Source organism: Octopus bimaculoides, chromosome 25, assembly GCF_001194135.2.
Source record: "Octopus bimaculoides isolate UCB-OBI-ISO-001 chromosome 25, ASM119413v2, whole genome shotgun sequence".
Taxonomy (NCBI): domain Eukaryota; kingdom Metazoa; phylum Mollusca; class Cephalopoda; order Octopoda; family Octopodidae; genus Octopus; species Octopus bimaculoides.
In genome coordinates, this window is record NC_069005.1 from 28,534,428 (window position 1) to 28,539,452 (window position 5,025).

The 5,025-nt window shown below is 34.5% G+C and overlaps 1 protein-coding gene across 1 annotated transcript in view; it reads right to left on the bottom strand.

Annotated features, from left to right (window-relative positions):
* Window positions 1-1,945, bottom strand: part of LOC106868693 (ARF GTPase-activating protein GIT1) — a 71,965-nt gene extending 70,020 nt beyond the window's left edge. The window contains exon 1 of the mRNA XM_014914080.2: window positions 741-1,945. The gene's annotated coding sequence lies outside the window, so the exon portion shown is untranslated. The remainder of the gene's footprint in view (window positions 1-740) is intronic.
* Between the last annotated feature and the right edge of the window lie 3,080 nt (window positions 1,946-5,025).

Consider the following 5,025-nt stretch of genomic DNA (forward strand, 5'->3'; position numbering starts at 1 on the left):
TATCGTGTGTGTGTGTGTGTGTATATATATATATATATATATATATATGTGTGTAAATATATATGTGTATAGTGTGTGTGTGTATATTTATATATATATACACACACCCAAGTGTTTGTGCATACACATGCACCCACATACACGTGTGTGTATGCGTGTCCGTACATATTTCTGTATATCTTTGTCTCTTCGTAGCTATCTGTATAGAGAAACACAAAATCGTCCCTATGATACAAAGCGATGTTTTATACACAAGTGCGTGTGTATGTGTGTGTGTATATATATATATATATATATATATATATATATATATATATATATATATATATATATATATATATATAGGATATATATATAGGATATATATATATATATTGTGTGTGTGATGTTTATAAGTGACGTATACATATTGTGTGAAATGTATGTATGTGTATGTGTGCGTATGGGTGTATCTGAGCGTCTGTAGATATGTAATGTGAGTTAAATTGTGATCATATTTATGCAGCTGATGGGTGTGTGTGTGTATGTGTGTGTGTGTGTGCGTGCGTAATGTCTATTAGTTTGTCTGTGCGTGTGTTGTGTGTGGATTTATTTTACTGGCAATTCTTTTCACAAGACATCAAAGAAAGACACATACATGCGGTAAAAGAAGAATACGAAAAAAACTTCTCCTTAACGAGAGACATTTAAAGTAAACGAAATACATCTGACAGGAAGAGAGAATTAGAACAAGAACTCACCTAAGAAAATCAAAACTAAACACACTAAATCGGTTTAGTTTTCGGTGCAAATAAAGTTCCAATTTACTTATTGTCTATAAATCTTTTTGCTGTATTTTGATGCACATAATCCTTCTGTTTGCATGATGGACAACGCAAAGGATGTTGATATAATTTGTATGAAATCCAATCAATTTCTGATTCAGAAGAAAGAGCCCCTGCCTAAAACATTTAGAACTCTCTTATTCTCTTTGATAGCAAACTTCGCGGATAGAGATATATCTATCTGTATTTGTGTGTGTACGTGTATATATATATAGATATATATACTGATTTCGAAAATAGATTTAGGAAAGAAACTGGAAGATTGTGTGTTCTGCTCCAAACACTGGAACTCCTGTCTCCTCTCTCTACACACAACGCTATTTTACGATTTTATATTCATATAGGCGTATATTCATACGTGCATGTATATATATGTATGTATGTGTATATATATATATACGCACACTCACGTATACACACAACTTCAATAATCGATTTATAATGGTAACCGAAAGAGATGATTCTGCCCCAAACGTCACACCTCGTCTCACCAAACACAAACTTATATTTTACAAATAATATTAACTCTTCTTTTTAATGGATGTTTTGTTGGTTTTTCTTTTTAATTATGTCTAACCCTTACAAGTTCCCTATAAAGACAGGGAAATTTTTGCACCTTATATATTTTAAAACCTTTCTTAAACTGCTTTTGTTATTTAATTTGAAGCCGTTTCCCCACACTTTTGACCTGTCTGTAGGCTTCTCTTTTTTGTTTTTAATTTAAACTTTCTCATCGAATATATATGGGAGAGCAGAATTAGCTCTAAGCTAAGGGAGGTTAAAGCGATTTTTGTTTTGTTTTTTTTTTCCCCCACTTCTATATCAAAAATCTTGCATAAACTATATTTTTTGTTATTTTCTTTGATGTTTATTTCCCCAATGTTTTAAGCAATCTATAATATTGCCTTTTTTCTTCTTCTTCTTATATTTAAACTTTCTCATAAACATATATATGGGAGATAGAAGAGAAACAATTATCTTATATAAAGCAGGTTAAAAAAACTAAATATCTAGATATTCATAACGAAAAGTGAACCACGACTCGAAAAAAAAGGTGAAGCAGAATGTCGAGACGAAAGGGATGGGTTTAATGACATTTTTTTAAGTGGTTTAAAAGAAAAACTTACGTTTAGCACTGGGGGCTCTCTCTCTCTCTCCCCCCTTTCATTATTGTTCTACACAGCCGTACTTTCGTACTCACGGAAACCCATCGTTGTATGTGGATATTTATTTTATCACTGTAGTATATGTAGAAGGATGTTGATCCTTAGTTTCGTATTGGCAGGAAATGTTACACCTAACATGTGTGCGTGTATATATATATATATATATGTGTGTGTGTGTGTGCGTGTATATATATATGTGTGTGCGTGTGGAAGTTTACGTGTGTATATATGTGTGAGTACACATACACGACGGTATTTACTTTTATATTGACAGGAAATACATATATACGTATACACACACACACATATATATATATACTTATGTATATATCTATAACTGCTTCTCTCAATAGAGAGAGAGAGAGTTATAGTTTTAGTTTCGTATTGGCCAGAAAACTCTCTTTCTCGTATATGCGTATGTGCACGCGTGTATGTATGTATATATGTATATGCACAGATATATATATGTGTATTTATATAAATATATATAAATATAGATAATGGTTTTACGCGTGGAAAGAAAGAAAGAGTGGGGTGAAAGAGAAACAGTAAAATAAAAGGGAGTAACAGAGAGAGAGAGAGAGAGAGGTATTGTATATATTTATACCTTCTGTCAGGGTACTTCCTCGTCGAGAGGAACCTACGAGCAAAGTGTATATGTAGATATAATATATATATATATATATATATATATATATATATATATATAGAACGACCTATGAAAATACAGATGGTTTACTAATTAAAACAGCTGTATAGTTTCTGTCGTTTACTGTATGAGAAACAAAAACACATGTATTCAAGTACGGCAGATTAGACATCAGATAAAAACTACTTTTAGTATCAATGTTTATAAGATTGAGTCAGCATCGAGCACTGGACGTTAGGATATTACCACACGATTTCGTTTCTACTACGTTAATCTTATGTTTTATTTGTTTCAGTGGACTGCGGCTATACTGGGGCACCGCCTTGCTAGTTTTAGTGAAACAAATCGACCCAAGTTCTTGTGTGTTTGGTTTTTGTTAGTTTTGTTTTGTTTTGTTTTTTTTAAAACCGGGTACGTATTCTATTTGCATCGTTTGCCGCTAAGTTACGGGGACGTAAATAGACCAATACCGGTTGTCAGGCGGTGGTGGAGGATAAACACATACATACATACATACATTCGTACATACATACATATACATATATATATATATTCGTACATACATTCTTCCTATTTTCGTCTATGAAATCCACTCATAGGTCTTTGATCAACCCGGGGTTATAGTAGAAGGCCTATTCAGTGTTGTATGGAGTTTTCTCACAATTTATTTCTGTAAATCCATAATCATAAATAAAATATTGTATTGAATTGTTTTCGTCAAGGAAAAAATTCTTCAATACACTGTTCCCAGCCTTATATATATACTTTTTTTTATTTCAGAAAATGGATATTTTTAATCGAAATTTTCGACAAATGTCTTTCTGATGGTCTAAATAACGATTATATTGGAAATGAATGTATTGGACTCGCACACATATATATCGACACATATTTTTTTCAGAATTTCAGGTTTCATTTTGGAGATATATATGTGGTGGGTGTCGGTTTTTTGTGTTGTGCGTGACCTCCCCCCCCTCCCCACTTTTTTTTCTTCTTCTTTACCTTAAACTCCGATTATCTGAAAAGTATTTGAGGGCGAAGAGCTGGCAGAAATGTTACAACGCCAAAGAAAGTGCGTAGAGGTATTTCGTCCGTTTTTACGTTCTGAGTTCAAATTCCGCCGAGGTCGACTTTGCCCTTCATGTTTTCGAAATCGATGAAATAAGCACTCGCAGGTCTGAGGAGTACAATTCTCATCTATGTACGCAGTGATTCACTGTCAATAAATAAATATACTTTTCTACTCTAGGCACAAGGCCCGAAATTTTGGAGGAGGGGGGCCAGTCGATTAGATCGACCTTACTACGTAACTGGTACTTAATTTATCGACCCCGAAAGGGATGAAAGGCAAAGTCGACCTCAGCGGAATTTGAACTCAGGACGTAAAGGCAGACGAAATACCGCTAAGCATTTCGCCCGGCGTGTTATTGTTTCTGCCAGCTCGCCGAAGCCACAGAGAGCTCACTTACGACTGGTTTCTTTCAGTTGACACCTAAACATCCAAAACCTAAAAACTGTTCTTTACAAGCACCTCAAAGTTCCACCACCAATTGCTCTGACGAAAGAGAGGCTCAGAAAGTGTTTAGACATTCGGCTGTTTAGACTCCTGGATACTTATTGTCGGTAAACAGTGCATGAAAATGAATACTTTTGAAAAGTCAGAGATGGGAAACGAGCTACAAAATAAGACAGCTCAACAAAACACCTCCACCTGTTCTTAGGTCGGGAATCAGTATGGTAACTGATATGATATAGGATAGCAATGTTCATAATTGCTACGAGGAAAGGAATTAACATGTTATAACGATAGCTGTAATTCACTGATTTTAAATGATAAAAATAAGGGTTTGGTTATATCCAGTGTTTTTAATATCATAAATAACCACAGAAGCATCAAATGCAATGATTAGAGAAAATTATTCGGGCTTACCTGATATCTATTAATAATATATGATGGAGGGGAACGACAAAGCAACATAAGTAAAACAGGAAAAAACACGTACGTAGTGGAAGCGGATATGCTTAACACTCGTCAGTTATCGCTCAAAAATCACCACAATTTTGACACTTTTTGATAAAAACTTTGTATGCTCAACCACAAAAGGAAAATAAACAAGAGCATTCAGAGAGCGCAAACGTCCGCCAAGGCAACACCAACGATTAGGCAGAGACGATTTCTAAAATGTGAATATCTGAAATAAACTCGACCGCTCTCACAAACGAGAATACTAAAAACGAACCCGACCGCTCTCAAAAGTTAAGTTTAAAAAAAAAAAAATCGGAAAAATAATCCAGAATCCCTGTCCGGTACCGGATCGATCCCAAAATCTAACCAGTTCGTGCCAATCACGTGGCCAATTATCCCTGGAAGTTTCATCCACCGGTT